The sequence below is a fragment of the Camelus bactrianus genome, chromosome 3 (genome assembly GCF_048773025.1).
Source record: "Camelus bactrianus isolate YW-2024 breed Bactrian camel chromosome 3, ASM4877302v1, whole genome shotgun sequence".
Classification (NCBI taxonomy): Eukaryota; Metazoa; Chordata; class Mammalia; order Artiodactyla; family Camelidae; genus Camelus; species Camelus bactrianus.
Window position 1 is genome coordinate 138,182,117 of NC_133541.1, and position 18,091 is coordinate 138,200,207.

Here is an 18,091-nt window from a genome sequence, read left to right on the forward strand (position 1 = left end):
GGAGCAAGCCGGCAAGTCCTGGGGGCCTGTGGCGGCCAAGCTGTGCAGCCCAGGCTGCTCACCAAGGAACAAGGAGAAAATCTTAAAAATCTACTTCCATGCTGTCTTTCACAGAATCTCAGAAATGAACGTTTTAATATCTAAAGAGGGGTGTTTTTTTAAAATAAATTTTTTATTTTTTTCCTTTTTCAGTTTTATCAGGTTGAATTTTTACAGTTCAACTTCACATACACATATTGCATGTAAATACATGTATAGAGCATACTGCATTTTTTGTTTACATATATGTACTAATTATTGTTTCATAAGAACAGATTAGAGCTTTAGATTTTTAAAATTAGTTACCAGAGGAATAAGGACATCTACAAAAGAATAAACAGAATATGGTAATCCAATCACAAAGGACGGTCAGATGTGCTTGCATATATTCAAGAAATCAAAACAATATTTAGTTCATTTGTGGTCTTATTATTATTGCTATTAATTTTATATTCCCCATAAATGAAGTCATATGGCATTTTTCTTTCTCTTTCCACCCCACTTCACTTAGAATGACAGTCTTCAGGTCCATCCATGTTGCTGCAAATGGCATCTTTTATGGCTGAGTAGTATTCCATTGTATATATGTATCACCTCGTCTTTATCCAGTCATGTGCTGATGGACATTTGTGTTGTTTACATGTTCCTTGTTCTATGTCCCTTCTGGCAACAATTACGGATTTTAAATATTTTCCACCTTAAAATCCTTCCTGAAGGAGATGTGGTAACTGGAATCAAAAACAGTTACAGCACAGGGTTGTTTGTGATGGCCTTGGGGGCTTGGTAGAAAGGTTGGCAGAAAGGATTTCAGATTCTGATCAAATGAGTCCTCCTCTTGTAGCCCTGCTGACCGCCTCTCTCACGGCCTGCCCTACAAGTCTGACCAGTCCTTTCTGTGAATCCTACTGTATTGTGCACAAATTTTGTCCAATTGGTGTCATCCAGTATGGACCTTAAGTGAGGCACCCAAGCTCCTGTGTTGGTTTCTTCCATCAGCCCTTACTTCCTTGGGAGCCAGGACTGTCTCATTGCCCCAAGGATCCCTAATGCCTAGTGAGATGCATGATAAAGCTGGTACTTAATGAGCACATGGGTCAAATGGAAAAACCTGATCAAAAAAAGGCCCTCATTTTTCAGACATGCCTACTTGAGCACATAGGGTAAAATGACATGTCTTCTTGGATTTGCTGTCAAATACTTCAACAAAGGACAAATAAAAGAACAAAGGTTTGAATAAAGGAAATATGGAAAAGTTTGTGAATTCCTTAATCTGGGTGATTGGCTTATTGTACTATACTTACTCATGTATACTTAAGTTAGTTTATAATTTTACTGTCATTAGCTGAATAGCAAGTATTAATGCATATTAATTGAAATCCTTAGAACTGAACAAACTTACCCCACACAAAATCCTTAATATCATAGTAGTTTGTCTTTCAGAAATCTTTTCCCACAAAGACAGGAAAAAAGGGAAAGGCAGATCCGTGCAGTATTTCCACGTTGTCAAAAGACCAAAGGCCGATACAAAAGAAGAGATTGTAAAAAAGATAAAGAGGCTGAAATCAATGTCCGGAAAACCTAGCTAACAATCCTAAATGGCCCAACTTAACTAACCTCAGCACTGCTGCATCAAGAATGGGGCAAATAGCACCTAGTGGATTTTTTTTAAATAAATAATTAATAATCCAGTTCCTACCACAGGCAATTATGATAAGACTGAGTATAATTTCTAACACCAACTAGTGTACAAATCATAATTTCTACTTGATTCAAACTGCTTCTTCTATAAAATTTGAATCTTTTTATTCTTAAGACAGATTTGTGGCCTATGACCTAGTGATAAAATTTTCAACTGGCTTGTATTAAAAAAGGTTCACCATAGTGAGAGTTTATTACATCAAGTATTCCTTTTTGGGAAACCCATGTGCCTTGTCACTCTCTTTCATAAGATTTCCTGTGGAAAATTCAATCCTTCATTCAGGAAAAGGCTGAGCAATATATCTCATGGGAAAACCTTCATAAACTGCAACACAAGAAAATGAAAATGACAGTGAGCAGCCCATGAAGCTGGCAGACACACAGCGCACGGCTGTGTTCCCGCCTCGAATTTCTTTAACCAGCAGGGAAAATGTGCATTTCAAGAAATAGACATAAACAATTTTCAGGACCTGAGCACACAATTTCCCTTTCAGGGTTTAGTGGGCTTCCATTTAATTCTATGAGAAATGTTTAAAACAACAGAACAACAGCTGAGATAGGCTTTAAAGTAACTTTTATGTCTTAGTGAAAATAAAGCCAACTGATAGTTATCATTTTTACTTTATTTGATCTCACTCTCTTACTTTACCTCCCCAACCTCCTCCAGAAAATGATTGTGAACATCCCCTCCTGTGTCAGAAGGCTAAGTAGAAAGTACCAATCAAATGGAGGTGGGCTTTGTTGTTTTATTTTTCAAAACAAACAAGTTTAATTCATGTGATTTAATAATTTACATCAGAAACAAAGTCTACTCAATAAATGGTAGCCAACACATGTCATCATAGCTGCTCATCAGGTTTGGCCCCACGTTACACACTTTTACATGGACATGTGCCATGTGCTGTCATGGGAAATGGTGAGTGGGGACAGGGCCTCTGCTCTCACAGGGCACACAGCCTGGTGGGGAGGTGGTGTTCAATCATTGCCCTTTTTTTTAATATACTTACAAATTATGGGAAATGCTATTTAAAAAGAACAAAATGAGTCAATGAAAGTGAAAAATACAAGGACAGTATTTAGGCTGAGGGAAGACAGGGAACCTCTTTGAAGAGCTGACACTCCACTGAGACCCAAAGGACAACTCCGGTGCTGCAGGTGAAGGGCAGGGACACATTGATAAAGGGCTGATATCCAGAATATACCAAAATCTCTTTAAACTCAACAAGAAGGATGAACAACCTGATTAAAAAATGAGCAAAATTCCTGACACAGATCTCATCAAAGAAAAAATCTAGATGCCAAAGAAGTCTATGGAAAGATGCCCCACAGCATCTGTCATCAAGGGGATGCAGACTGAAACAGCGAGGTACCACTGCACACCTGTCAGAACTGCCAAAACGCAGAACACTGACAGCACCGAATGCTGGTGAGGATGTGGAGCGTCAGGAATTCTCATGCATTGCTGGTGGGAATGTAAAATGGCCCAGATACTTTGGAAGACGGTCTGGCAATTTTTTACAAAACTAAACGTACTCCTAACACATGATCCGGCAACTGTGCTCCTTGGTGTTTACTCGACGAAATGGAAACTTATGTCCACACACAAAACTGCATACAGATGTTAATAGCAGCTTTATTCATAATCACCAGAACTCAGAAGCAACTAAGCTGTTCTTCAGTAGGTGAATGGATTAACTGTGGTCCAGCCAGAAAATGGACTATTATTTGGTGCTAAAATGAAATGAGTTATCAAGGCATGGAAAGACATGGAGGAACCTTAAATGCATATTACTAAGGGAAAGAAGCCAATCTGGGAAGGTTCCGCAACTGTCTGATTCCAACTGTATGGTGTTCTGGGAAAGGGAAAACCACAGAGACTAAAAGATCAGTGGCTGTCAGAGGCTAGAGGGGAAGGAGCAATGAATGAGGTGCAGCACGGAGCATTTTAAGTTCACTAAGACAGACTACTCTGTATGATGCTGTGACGGTGGATACATGTCATTGCACATATGTCCAAACCCACAGAGTGCACACCACCAAGTGTAAATCCTAGTGTTAAGTCTGGGCTCTGGGTGATGATGACGTGTCAGTGCAGGTTCACCCATTGTCGCAAATGCATGCTCTGGTGCAGGCGTCAATAGTGAGGAGGCTGTGGGGACAAACTGCAGTTCATACACTGAATCCAGTCCCAGACACCGCTGTTAATAAAGCTCTGTGGGTGTGTGGAATGTCCGGATGCTCTGGCGTCTGAACAGCAGAGCTGAGCAGCTGCACCAGAGATCAGGAGGTTTGCAGACCCTGAAATATTTACTCCCAAGCTCTTGACAGAAAAAGTCTGCTGAGCCCTATTCTAAACGAATCAGAATTCACCCTGATGAGACAGGACAGCAGGGCCCAAACCAGGCATGGTTAATGGGACTGAAGCAATGTTTTAGTTCCAACACCTTTGCTGAAGTCCTGCAGATCCAGCGACAGACTGTAGCCAGGAAGCGTCTGCAGAAGGAGTCGGTAGAAGACCTTCCCGCCAGGCTCCGGGATGCCGGGGGCCGCGCGCTGCACGGGGGCCACCCGCTTGAAGAAGGCGGACTTGCGGTGGAAGCCGATCAACTCATAGAGCTCGGAGAGGATGCTGCACTGCTGAATTCTCTCCTAGGAATGCTGAAGCACAGGGAGAAAAGCAACAAGCATCTGAACGAAACATGTAATGGAAAAAAGACCCGTAAAAAATTTTCCCTTAAAACAGAGACCGAACGACACAGGAAGGAAGAGGAAGGCTGACTTCATGCACTGATGGGACCGGATGCAGAAATGCAGGGAAGCAACGCTGTGCGGATGCTCCAGACCCCCTCTGGGCCCCACCTTTCCGCGTTCCGCCTCTCCTTTTACTAGAAAGTTCCGTATTCCCTGAAACAGAGGAATCTGCTACCTAAACATGGGACACAGAGAAGGGAAAGAGGAAAAGGACGGGAAAGTAAAGGAACAACAGTTCATCTACACCCTAGGGTTTGGGCGGGACTTTCACCAAACACACAACCTCTCAAAGCACAGAGCACACAGTGAGAGGCTGACAGAGTGACTGCGACTTCTGCTCCTTAAACACAAGCAACCTGCCAGCACACGCTGTGCCCGTTACTGAATCATTACAATCATTTCAGAAACTATTACTACCCCAGCTCACAGGCAAGGAAATCTGAATCTCGGGGAGGATTTTTTATCATCCTGGACAAATTCCCATGGCCCAGAAGTGTCAGAGCCTCCGGCAGACCCTGGACTAAAATGCTCCTCATCACCACGGGCCCTGAGCCTCAGGCTGAGGCCACGTTAGGTCTGCACCGGCCCAGAGCACGAGTCTGTGGGACAGGGAGTGGTCCCATTTGAAGTGCCAGGCCAAGGCCCTCAGGAACATATGTAATGAAACCAAATACCCAAACTCACTTCCAAGCACTTCCCTGTCCGGTAGGACTGCTCAGCACATCTGGCTTATCACCTGTGCACAGGCTGTGCAAGGGGCCCAGACAGTGACGTGACGTCCCCATGGAAGTGGCTCAGAGACCGCTTCATCACAGGACAGACTCTCCCGGCTTCCAACGTTAACTCTCCATTCCATTTCCAACTGGAAAGTAAGTTTAGACTTGTTTTCCTCTCCAGAAACAAAGACAGTGGTAACATCAGCGGGAAACTCAAGACTGAGGAAGAGTCTCCTGGACATTTGGAAGGATAGGCTTGGGAGGGAACAGAGATAGGGATCAGAAAGTCCCATGTTCCAGTCCAAAGTCTGCACATCACTCGCTTTGACAGTTTCCTTATTAATACAGGTGATAAAGTCTAATTATGATTGTTTTGAAAACTTAAAGAAATAACGTATGCCACTAGCATAGGTGTAAAATCCTCCATGAGTGTTCCAGAAATGGACGTGACCATGGTTAGATACTGTCTGCCAAGTCTTGTGTGCTAAGCTCACATCAGCCAGCCAGAGATGTGCCAGAGAATGCCTCAACAGCCAGCAGCCTTCTCCAACTTGGAAACTCACAGTGTCCGAAGAACAGGCAGTGGTGGATGCTTTGGGACATTGTGGAGGTAGCACTCCAGTGATGACTTTAAAAAGCTGGGGAGAATTTAGGGGACCATACAGTTCAAATACAGTAAACTCATTCCATGTCTACAAATATTCGTCTGTAGCCATGGTGATTCAGAGAGGAAATACATATTCAAACGTACATCATTTTCCCACATAAGTGCATCAAAACAATTTGGAAAGAATGTAACTTTCTTCTCTAGATCACACAGTGGGGATTACAAGGTTTGTATTGACAGCACTACGTGTAAATCATCTGCAAACGTAACTGGGTCCATTATCAGTCATCATCATTTGAAGGGAAGGATGGAAAAGAACAAAGCCTAGCTAATACGCTCCGGTAATTTGTTGGGTTACGATGTCACAGAGGAGACGGACAGCTCAACAAGGAACCACTCTGCCGTGATCACGGAGCCGGGGTACGGGATGGGCGGCAAGATGTATGGCGCAGCCGTAGCTGTGCCCGCCCTTCTAGGCAGGTACCCAGTCACTTTGACAAGGTGTCAAAAGTGTATGCCCACGTCCTCATCACCTGTCATGCATTAAAGAGAAATGGAAACCTATTAACGGCCAATAACCTCAGTGGGTACACCGTCCAAAGAGCAACGTCACAGTTTGACAACTGGCCATCCCGGTTCCCTGGGCTTCATTCTTGGAGAACCTTAAAAACCACTCCTCTGTCCTCAAGAAGTGCTGCCTACTTGTCCTATCTTTGGCTCAGGGATACAGCACGTTCACGTGGACTTTAATGTCTGCACAGATTTGACTGTCTTTCTCCAGGTTCACTTGTCCATTCTGAAGAGGCCTGAGTTAAGTCCAAATTCCATAAGATCAATTCCCTCCAGTGACAACTCAACGAGCCTGCAATTACAAACCAACTGAACAGGACTGTCCTCAGCTAAAAATGTCACCCGCCCTTCACTGCTTTCTTAATCTCCTGTCCTGGCTAATTGCAACAGTCTAACACCACCCTCCACCAAGTTCCCCAACTATGTCAAATAGAAAGTAAGGTCCATAAAAGAGGTGACAACTCCATAGTCACATCTGAATTCCTAGCATATATTAATGTCAATAAATAGAACTATGATTATGGCTTCTTTCCTTTAAAACCTTTCTGGTTATTTAAATGAGACCATGGAAGGGAGGTGTTTGGGTCCAGTATCTTGATCCAGAAGACTCTGGAGACATTTTTCTAAATGGCTGCCCACTGATTCATTCAAAACACAACTTCTCTTTCCAGGAGGAGCTGTGATTTTCTGCCAGGAGTTTGTTGTCAGTCTCATGCCAGAACAGATTTAAACTAAATACTTACATTGGATATGTTATTTTTCCCCGCTTCCAAAAAAATTGACTTTCCTTACTTCCTTGCCTTGAGGAATGCTTTTTTACTTTTCTTTCTAATTCACCCTTTTATAAAGCAGGATTCTCAGGATGTGCTTGGCCTTACATAAGAACAGCCATCCAACTCCCAGTGTGAGAGGCCTGGAGCTCACCTCCTGCCCTCCTGTCAAGGCAACTGAAACTCAGTTCAGGAGCCAACTGGCCCCCAGGGCTTCTAAGTCTCGTGTATCTCCCAGAATCCCTGCTTTCTGGTTGACTTGGCTTCTGAGGATTTCCCCTCACTTTCTTGACAATTAGCTGTGCAGCTTGAAAGATGAGGAAGGAAGGTCTTATTTCTTAATCAGCATTTTAAGGAACTTATGTAATGAAGGTTTTCAAGAGTTTCTAGAACCCTCCATTGCCGAGACAGAAAACACACTAGATATATTCTAAATCTAGCTATCATGTGCATTTTTTATTTGCTTTTGTTTTCTTAACTGCTAACAGACATTTTTGAATTAAAAAATAAAATAAGGCCCCAAATAGGATAGAACATTGAAGAGGAAACAAAATTAAAGGGCAAAGACAGAAAAATGATAAGTACTCTACAAAGTTAATAGAAAAAATACACTATGGATCAGATCAGCAGTTCTCAGTAACAGCTAATTGAAACCTGACCATGAGGTAAAATGTCTCTCCTGTCAGGAGACGGCCAACAGAAAACAGAATTAAATCAACAAACTAAAATTCTAAGTCTGGCGAAGTAGAGAAGTCTACCAGCTAAATGTGTTTTCTTCTGGAAAAGAGGGAGACTCACAAGATCTTTTCTGTGGAGCATGAGCCCAGGTGAGGATGGTGAATTGAGCTCTGTAAGTACCCAATTAGCAAAGTGAGTGATGAATAAAGAGACGTGAGCTTTGATGACAGAGATGATACTACTATTCACTTGTCCTGTAAGTATGTCTTCACGTTCAATGATCAATACCTCGGCGTCCTCAGGGATTGAGATTATAGGAAAATGCACAGCCCGGGCCTAGACCTCCTCTGTGATTGTGGCACTGCACTTAGATGTTTCAAGGGCACCACCAACTCCACCCTCTGCCTCTCCCAGCTCAGTCCCATCACTCACAGATGTGACTGGACCCCTCCTTCAGGGCCCAATTTCCTCAGTCAATGAGTCACACCACCCACACCTCACCTACAAAGTTCTCACTGGCACTCCCTCAGCACTGACTGTGTGCTGGGGACCACGCTGCACATTGTGCACACGTTATCTCACTGGATCTCCACAGAAGTCCTGGGAAGTCGGTATATCACTGCTTCAAGTAATAAGATAAATTGTTTCACTTCCTTGAGTGCGTCATCCAAAGTTACACGGCTACTGAGCCACAAACCTGGGACTGAAAACCATTTGAAAATTGAACACTGCTACACCTCATAGCCACCCTACTCTGACTTATCACATCACCTCCTGCCGAGCCTTCTAAATGTTTCTAAGCATTCTACAAGACAAAAGTGATCTACGAGAGCACCCCTCTCCCCTACTTAAATTCTGACAATGACGTTCCACTTCCCTTAGGAGAAAGCCCCACCGGGCCTGAGCACAGCCCAACGGCCCGGCATCCGCGTTCCCTGAGCGGCCGCGCCGCCTCACCCACCACGCAGTGCTACACGTGCCGTGTCCAGGACAGGGATGCTGACTCCGTACAACCCGGGGCTCGTCTTACTCAAACAATGATCAACCTCTTCAGTGCTGACTCTCAGAAAAATGTTTTCTCTGGATGAATCAGTATCTTTTTCCTTACAACTTCCCATCATTGATAATGAACTCCCCCCAAAAGAGAGAAAACCTAATACTCAGACTCCTTATCTGTAAAGTGTGAATAACAAGGAAATATGAGAGGTTTTAAGCGGAATAATATTCATGTGAGGCTGAGGGACAATTCCCAACATACAGTAAGCACTCAATATGTGCTTACTTAATATTAATAAAATAGATTCCATTCCAGCAACCTTAAATCAATGCTTTATGGCTTTGTCCAAAAGACTACCGACAAACTATTGGACGAACCCCTTTGAGCAGATCCACCCAAGCGTACTGGGATAGGTAAGACTTGACTCCAGTTACAGCTGCAGCCAACCAGCACTACGGGGCGGGGGCAGTTTGCTCAAACTCTTACATGTTGTTTGAGCATTTAGTTGTAGTTATTGAATAAAGACAGGTATTATATAGTCAAAGCTCCTGAAACATAAATCTTCAAAGATTGATGCAAATTAGTTTCAAGTACAACACTCTCACTAGAAATTATTTGAAAATTATAGTCTTAGCTCCTCCACACATCGAAAGGGCATTTTCTTAATGTATCTGACTATATACACTGAAAGGATTGTTTAAAAGAAATTAAGATGAAGCCATAATGAATAAGCTTTCAGTATAATCTGCACAAAGCCCCACCCAAGGGTCTCACTTCTCACTTCCACATAAGTGTTCAGGTAGCTTAACCTGGGTCTTGGTTTCTTATGACACGGGGGTGGGAAGAATTGTGGATAGATTTATGTAGCAAATATAAATCTAGGGTATTTGCTGTGTAGGAATCCTAGAAATAAATAAATTGATATATAGTCCCACCCTTAGGAAGCTCAGCCTTTCCAACTACAACAGCATTAAAAATAAAATGAGAGATACATTTAAGAAAATTTTACAAGATTTGCACATTGAACATTTTGAAGTATCACCAAAAAAAAATTAAAACATCTACATATATGGAAGGCATCCCATGTTCATGGAATGGTAGACAATATTGTTAAAAATGTTAAGACTCCCGAAAGTGATCTACAAATTTAATGGAATCCCTATCAAAATTCCAGCTGACTTCTTTGCAAAAATTGAAGAACTGATGCCAAAATTCATATGGAAGTGCAAGGGACCCAGGTCAGCCAAAACAATCTTGAAAAAGAAGAGCAAAGTTGGAGGACTCACTCAATGGTTACTACAAATCTATAGTACTCAAGTCATTATGGTACTGGCATAAGTTTGGATGCATAAATCTATGAGAAACAATAAAAAATCCAGGGGGGAAACTTACATTTACAGTCATTTTTCCAGAAATGTGCCAACAAAACTCCATTGAAAGAATAGTCTATTCAACAAATGGTGCAGAGACACCTGGGTATCTGAAGGCAAAAGAATGAATCTGGAATCTGGACCCCCGTATTTTATATAACAAATAAAATATTAATTCAAAATGGATCACAGACGGAAACGTAAAAACTAAATGTATAAACATTCTAAAAGAAGACATAGTTTAAATCTTTGTGGTTCAAGGATATGCTATGGCTTCCTAGATACAATACGAAGAGCACAAGTGAAAAAAAAGAAAGATAAAATTGACTTCATCAAATTTGAAACCATTTGTTACAAAGGACATCATCAAGAAAGTGAAATGAAAGGGGAAGGGTGTAGCTCAAGTGATAGAGTGCGTGCTTAGCAAGAAAAATAAAATGAATAAATCTAATTACCTCCCCTAGAAAGAAATTGTTTTAATGTTTAAAAAAACTAAAGTGAAACGACAATCTGCAGAATAGGAGAAAAATTTTGCAAAGCATATATCTAATAAGAGACTAGTATCCAGGATATAAAACAAATGCTTACAACTGACCAATACAAAGAAAATCGACCCAATTTTTAATTATGCCAAGTATTTAAATAGATACACAATTGGCCAATAAGCATATGAAAAGATGCTCAGCATCACTAGCGAAATCAACATCAAAATGATATCTGATTTTACACTCACTAGGATGGTTATAATCAAAACATGGACAATAACAAGTGTCGGTCAGGAGGCAGAGAAATGGGAACCCTCAATACGCAGCCATTGGAAAGGGGCAATGGTGCAGCTTCTTTGGAAAAGCCTGGTGTTTCCTCAAAAGGTTAGAATTATATGGCACAGCAATTCCACTCCTAGATATAGAGTCATCCCTCAGTATCCTCGGGGGGTTTGTTTCAGGAACCCCCCACCCTGGATACCATAATCCAAGGATGTTCGAGTCCCTTTACAATCAGCCATCTGGATCCATGAAGTGGAAACTACAGATATGGCGGGCCAACTGTACAGCCAACAGAATGAAAATATATTCTCACAAAAACTTGCACATCAATATTCATGGCAGTATCATTCAGAGTAGCCAAAGGTTACAAACAATATCCATCCATCAATGAACGGATAAACAAAATTACCAAGAATAGTCCCACAAACTTTTGGTCATTAAATCTTTGACAAAGTAGGTGAGAACATACAATGGAGTAGACAGCCTCTTCAGAAAATGGTGTAGGGAAAAGTGGACAGCTGAATGTAAATCAATGAAGTTAGGCCACTCCCTCACAGCATACACAAAAATAAATTAAAATGGCTTAAAGACTTAAACATGTAGACAAGACACTATAAACCTCTTAGAAGAAAACATAGGCAAAACATCTGACATACATCTCAACAATGTTTTCCTAGAGCAGTCTACTCAAGCAATAGAAATTCAAGCAAAATAATACAAGTAGGATCTAATTAAACTTACAAGCTTTTGCACAGAAAAGGAAACAAAAAGCAAAACAAAAAGACAATCTATGGAATGAGAGAAAATAGTTGCAATAAATGAAACTGACAAGGGCTTAATTCCCAGAATATGTAAACTGCTTTTACACTTAATAAGAAAGAAAAACAAACAATTCAATTCAAAAATGGGCAGAAGTCCTAAAGAAACTTTTCTCCAATGAAGACATACAAATGGCCAATAGGCACATGAAAAAAATGCTCAATATCATTATCAGAGAAATGCAAATCAAAACTGCAATCAAGACTCAACTCTCACCAGTCCGAATAGCCATCATTCAGAAGTTCACAGACAGTAAATGCTGGAGAGGCTACGGAGAATTGGGAACCCTCCTGCACTGTGGTGGGAATGCAGTTTGGTGGAGCCATTGTGGAAAACTGTATAGAGGTTCCTCAAAAGACAAAAAATTGACCTCCCATATGACCCAGCAATCCCACTCCTGGACATATATCCAGAAGGAACCCTAACTCAAAAAGACACTTTTACCCCAATGTTCACAGCAGCACTATTTACAATAGCAAGACATGGAAACAACCTAAATGTCCACTGAAAGATGACTGGATAAAGAGACTGTAGTATATTTCTCCAATAGACTACTATTCAGCCATAAAATAATAATAAAGTAATGCCATTTGCAGCAACATGAATGGACCTGGAGAATGTCATTCAAAGAAAAGTAAGCCAGAAAGATAAAGAAAAATACCATATGAGATCGCTCACATGTGGAATCTTAAAAAAAAAAAAATCAAAAGTCAAAGACACAGAAAGATAAACTTATCTACAAAACAGAAACAGACACAGAGACATAGAAACCAAACTATGGTTACCAGAGGGGAGAGGGTGTGGGAAGGAATATATTGATAGTTCAAGATTTGCAGATACTGAGTATGTATAGAATAAACCGCAAGTTTATACTGTATAGCACAGGAGAATATATTTAATATCTTATAGTAACTTATGTTTAAAAGAATATGAAAATGAATACAGGTATGTTCCTATTTAACTGAATTGTTGTGCTGTACACAAGAAACTGACACAACATTATAAACTGACTAGACTTCAATGAAAGTATTTTTAAATAGACCAAAAACGAAAAAAAAGAAAAAGGATATTATGAAACCAAAAGAATAAAGTACTGACTCAGGCTACATTATGGATGAACCTTGAAACTTTATGCTAAAATAAGCCAGACACAAAAGGACAAATAGTGCCCTTTAAGGTGAACTGTATCTAAGCGTTTACTGTACTACTTCTGTAAATTTTCCAGAGGTTTGAAGTCTATCAATATCAAAATAAAATGTATTATTCATTAAAATCATAAAACGCTTCCTCACAGGAGGGCTTTAATTATTAAATGCAGAAATGCATGTAAAGCTCCTGGAAAAACACTATGCACGTCCACACACAGACACTGCTGTCACTGCCGCTCAGAGGGTGGTGCCAGCGCTGATGAGGGCTGCCTCCACTCGCTGCCCTGCAGACAGGAGTGAGGGCCTGGGCTCTGACAGGCAGGGTGAGCGTGACCCTGGGTCAGACACAGCCATGCCCCAGACTCTGCGTTACCCAACTTTCTTATACAAACTGCAACATGTAATGTAAGGCTACAGGGATGTATCTTACAACACAGGGAATACAGCCAATGTTTACAGTAACTATAAATGGAGCATCTATTGTACACCTGAAACATATCATATTTCAAATCATCTATATCTTTGTAAAAAATTAAAAAATAATTTAAAAATGTTATCACTTTAATATTCAATTCGGTATTTAAGTAACTACTAAACAGCTTAGAATGTATAAAAGCATTTAAGTGTGCTGTTTGTTTACATATTTATTTACTTTCAGCCTCCTGCTAAAAGAGAAATTAAACAATTTTTTTAAACACACCTTAACAACCATAACAACAAAAAGGCAAAACTGAAAGTGAAGAGAAATTGGAGATTCAATACTTAAATGAAACCTGGGGGAGGTAAAGTCATAAAAATGGATTCCCTGGAGTCAGGGCAAGTGTTAAAGGCCGACTAGAAATTCAGCTGTAAGATTCTTGGCAGCTAAAGCAAAAAGAAAAGATCATGGGGGGGTGGTAGAGGGTGTGCTTAGCGTGCACGGGGTCCCGGGTTCAAGCCCCAGGGCCTCCACTAACAGATAAATACACCTAATTACCTACCCCCCCAAAAGAGTCCCAAAGAAAAGAAAAAGAGAAATTTCTTTCCAAAAAAACCTGATATTAAATTTGGATTAAATATTTAAAAAAAAAAAAAAAAGAAATATAGAAAAGATGAATGACACTGTGAAGGAAAAGCCCAGCTGGGCTAACGAGCTAAGTCACAAATCTAAGTGTGATAAGTGTCGGTTTACTGATCTAAGTATTGCTGGGCTAACTCGTAAATCTGAAGTTTAGTGTCAGTTGAATGGGCTAATAAGCTAACTCGTAAATCCAAGGTCAACAATTGTCAGTAAAGTGATCTGTTCCAAATTCATAAGCTTCAGTGTACTGATTCCTTGCTTTTTGTTGTTTGAGCCTTATTGGCTAATAGCCCCTTACTTGTAATTAACCCTATAGAACCTCATGTGCAGGTCTTGGAGGTGCTCAGAGCTTCAGAACAGAAGCCCCTCTGAGCCCGCCGGCGTAATAAATCTCAGTGCATGTTTCTTGGCTGGCCTGTTGTTTCTGTAACAACACAAGCGATAATGTCCTTGAGATAAATCTGTGATGGCTGCTGGCAGGTCCCCATGTCTCACGTGGCAAAATCTGAAACATCTTTTTCACCACTCAGAGTCATCATAAGCCCACTCCACACTTCCTGCTGTTAAATGCAGGAGCACAGGCAGGTCCCGGCCTTTGCTCTCTCTGTGTCATCACAGTGAGACAGGATGGAAGGGGCAGAGCACAGCCATTCAAGGAAGGCCACAGCAATTAACAACAAAATGGTGAAGGATTCAACCCCCAGTAGGCCTTGAGGCTCAGGATGAAGAGATTTAACTTCTAGCAGAGCTTGAGCTTCATTATACACCCATTGTAATAGTAACATGGTGAATAACATGCCCCAAGGCACCATGGCAGTCCCAAGGCTAGCCACAAAAGGTCAAAGGGTGGGAAATGGCCAACTCCCTGGGAATCCCAGCCCATTGCACTTAGGCTGGTCCTTCTATATATTAGCAAATGAAACCACCAAGCCCAAGAAAACGAGCAACACTGTGCCACCTCGCGGTCACCCCTCTCTCTCCCTCTTCGGAGAAAGCCCACACTCTGTGGAGTGTGTACCTACTTTTAATCTGAGCACCCAAACCCCACACCTCGTGGCCTTTCTCTTGCCTTTCAATGTGTCTCTGTGAATAAATCTACCTTTCCTCAACACTGGCTTGCTCTTGAAAACTTTACTGCACAAAGCCAAGGAACAAAATCTGGTGGGACACATCCCAGGGGCTCAACCAAAGCCTGGGACACAGCCCTTCTCATGCCTCACATATTATTCCTTGTATCAACAGGACTGGGTTGTGAAGGGAGCTCTGAGGCCCCAGCTAAGGGACAGAAGCTGCCCCCAGGGCTCGAATTGGCGGGCAGCCTCTTCCCCAGCAGGGGCCTTGAGGTCTGCACGGTTCTGTGTTTCTCTGTTGTGCTGACTCCACAGCCACAGAGCGTTCTCCCTAGGCCTGTCCCCACAAAACCCTTCTCTCCAAAATACAAGCACATCATGTCACAGTCCTCTTGTTCAACCAGGAAATGCTTAACCCACTTTTTCCCTCCACAGTAAAGTACCTAACTGTCCTCCCTCCCATCCCAACACTTCTTTCTTTGTGAGAACTCTGCACTCCCCACACACCATCCTGAATGCCGGTGCCTTGCTGGCTGGGACCGAGATGTTTCAGTCTCACACAGCCTGCATCCTTTCACTTTCCCCTTGTTACCATAAAAAAGCCTTTCCTGAGTCACCCACAAATCTGATTCTGAACTTCATAAAGTGCTGAGGTTGCAGTCACTGTGTGCATACCTCCCAGGTTTTGACTAAGTTTCCTTCACGAGATCTTCATTAAGGAGCTGCATCAAGAAGTTGAAAGAGAATATTCTTACATCTGAGCGGAGGAGCCTGCAAAAAATTTAAATGGCTTTGAAGAGAGAGTTAACCAGGGACAGAGAGGTCGCAGGTCCTAGTCAACAGTGTCATGAGGCAAAATGTTCTTCAAAGGCTCAGAGTGGCTTCTGAATGCGGAGACGGCAGGGAGGAGGTGACACGCAGTGAGTGGGGTGAGTGACACAGGGTACGCTCCCCCAGCTGGGGAAGAATTGGATTTTGTTCTAGTTTTCCAAACAAATTCTTACTACCTTTTTCTCCTATTGTCACATACCATTTCCTACGAATTAAGAATATCAATGTCAGTCATTTGGGACACTTGGGAGAAGCAACACGATGCCATTCACAGGGCTGGGACATGACAGCCACACCAGTCTAGGTTGAAAGACCAGTGGGGGTATTTCCATGGTGATCACGGGCATGCAGCAAACTGCTCAGCTTCAATGACCTCATCTCAAAGGTGGGGCAATAAAACTACCAAGAAAAGTGCGTGATGATTATGGAAGACATCTGTTTACTAGGTAAGTGCCCGTGACAGCTGCAGCTTAATGGGGAATGATTATGTTTAACAAGGCCCTGTCTACCTGGCCACACGCTCCCTGCCTTCCTGCCTTGGTGCAGCAGCAGAGTTTGTTTAGCTGAGATGAACGCCCCCAGAGCAGCCCCGACGGGAAAGCTCGCAGCTCTGCATTGCGAGGCGTGTTCCTTTCCTTCTCAGTGCTGGTCACAGTTTGCTGTCATCTGTTTTTATGATTATCCCTTTTGTAACTTCCTCTCCTCCGGAGTTTTTGCTCAAGCAGTGCAGAGCCAGGTGTGTCTTGCGGCCTGCCCGATATTCTGGGCTGGGAAACAGCCGACCCCACATCTGGTTCTGGTGCTGAATGGAGAGGGCAGAAGGCCCTGGGGCCCATGCTGAACAGAGGCCCCTGCACCCAAAATTATGGTCTGACTTTGGGCAAATTACACAGTCTTCTTTACCCTGAGATTCCTCATCTGTCCATGAAAATAACTTCCCATGGCACACAGAGTTACCAAGATTAAAGGGAATCACCATATTCACAACCTATTCAAGGGGCTACCAGTGCATCCTCAACAGACACATGCTGCCTTTACGGCTCTGACACATGCCAAGCGGGGCGGCCGCACACAGTGAACACTGCTAAGTGCCAGTGTGTTAAGTGCTTCATGTGTGCTACAATACTCTTTAGAACTTACAACAATCCCAGGAAGAAACGAATATTATCATGCCCATTTCACAGATTCACCAACAGGTTAAGAGAGGTTGCATTCTAGTCCAAGGCCGTATGGTGAGGAAATGCCGATTTAAACCGGAATCTGGGCCCAGGCCTAGGCTCCGTCTCTCTCCCATCCACCTGACCATTTGCCTATGAATTCCACCTGTCCAATACACAAGTTTGCAGCCGGCCAGCTCTTAAATGCAATGTGTGCCACCATTTGTCAATGTTGGTTAATTACCATAAACTGTTCTCAGAAACCACTACAGAAAAGAAAGGTGGACTTAAGGAATTCTGCATTGCCTTCTCCTGTATTGTGCAGAAACCCTTCCCTACACCACCAAATCCAAATGTATGCTTCCTCCATGTTTATGTTTGCACACGGCTTATTAAAGAAGAATGTACCTGCAATAATTCCATTTCGGTTGCTTTCCAAGTTTGCAGATTATCCATAATCAGTCCGTGAATGAAAATACTACAATGTGAATGAAAATACTGCAACCATGTCAGTAAACAGAGTGCTGAAACCAAGTCATTAGCGGCTGCCGCCAACTCCCAGCGAGGACAGGCCTGCAGCCCAGCAGCTGCAGCAACTCACAATGGTGCCCTCTGAGCAGACATAGAATAAGAAAGGACAGGATACTGGCCCTAGATAGCTAGGTGCTTGTTTAAAGAATGAATTCAGGGAGTCCAAAATATTTGCTTCCTCCCATACATAGAAAAGCACTAAATTCTTGAACTTGAGATACCTGGCTTTCTTTAGATAACAAGCAATCTTTTACTGTTCCAACAACCTGGTCTTTGTTGTAAAGCTCCTATATATCCTAGCTCCTCCTCAACCTCTTGGGAGCAGTCCCTCAGAGAGATCTGAGAGGCTGTCATCACGGCTCGAGTCGTCCCGCCAAGTAAAACATAACTCTTAACCTTTAGGCTGCACATGTATTTCAGTCAACAGTTTTGGACACCATGAAGGGACCCAGAGCAGACTTTCTCCACCTGAACTCTCCGAGTATCTGGAGCCTTGGTACCATAAGTGGCCC

The 18,091-nt window shown here is 42.4% G+C and overlaps 1 protein-coding gene across 24 annotated transcripts in view; it reads right to left on the reverse strand.

Moving 5' to 3' along the window:
* Nucleotides 1-2,469: 2,469 nt before the first annotated feature.
* The window catches only part of LOC141577158 (trafficking protein particle complex subunit 9-like), a 138,381-nt gene continuing 122,759 nt past the window's right edge, over nucleotides 2,470-18,091 (reverse strand). For all 24 annotated transcript variants that reach the window (XR_012505816.1, XR_012505815.1, XM_074361294.1 and 21 more), the window contains one exon: nucleotides 2,470-4,395. The gene's annotated coding sequence lies outside the window, so the exon portion shown is untranslated. The remainder of the gene's footprint in view (nucleotides 4,396-18,091) is intronic.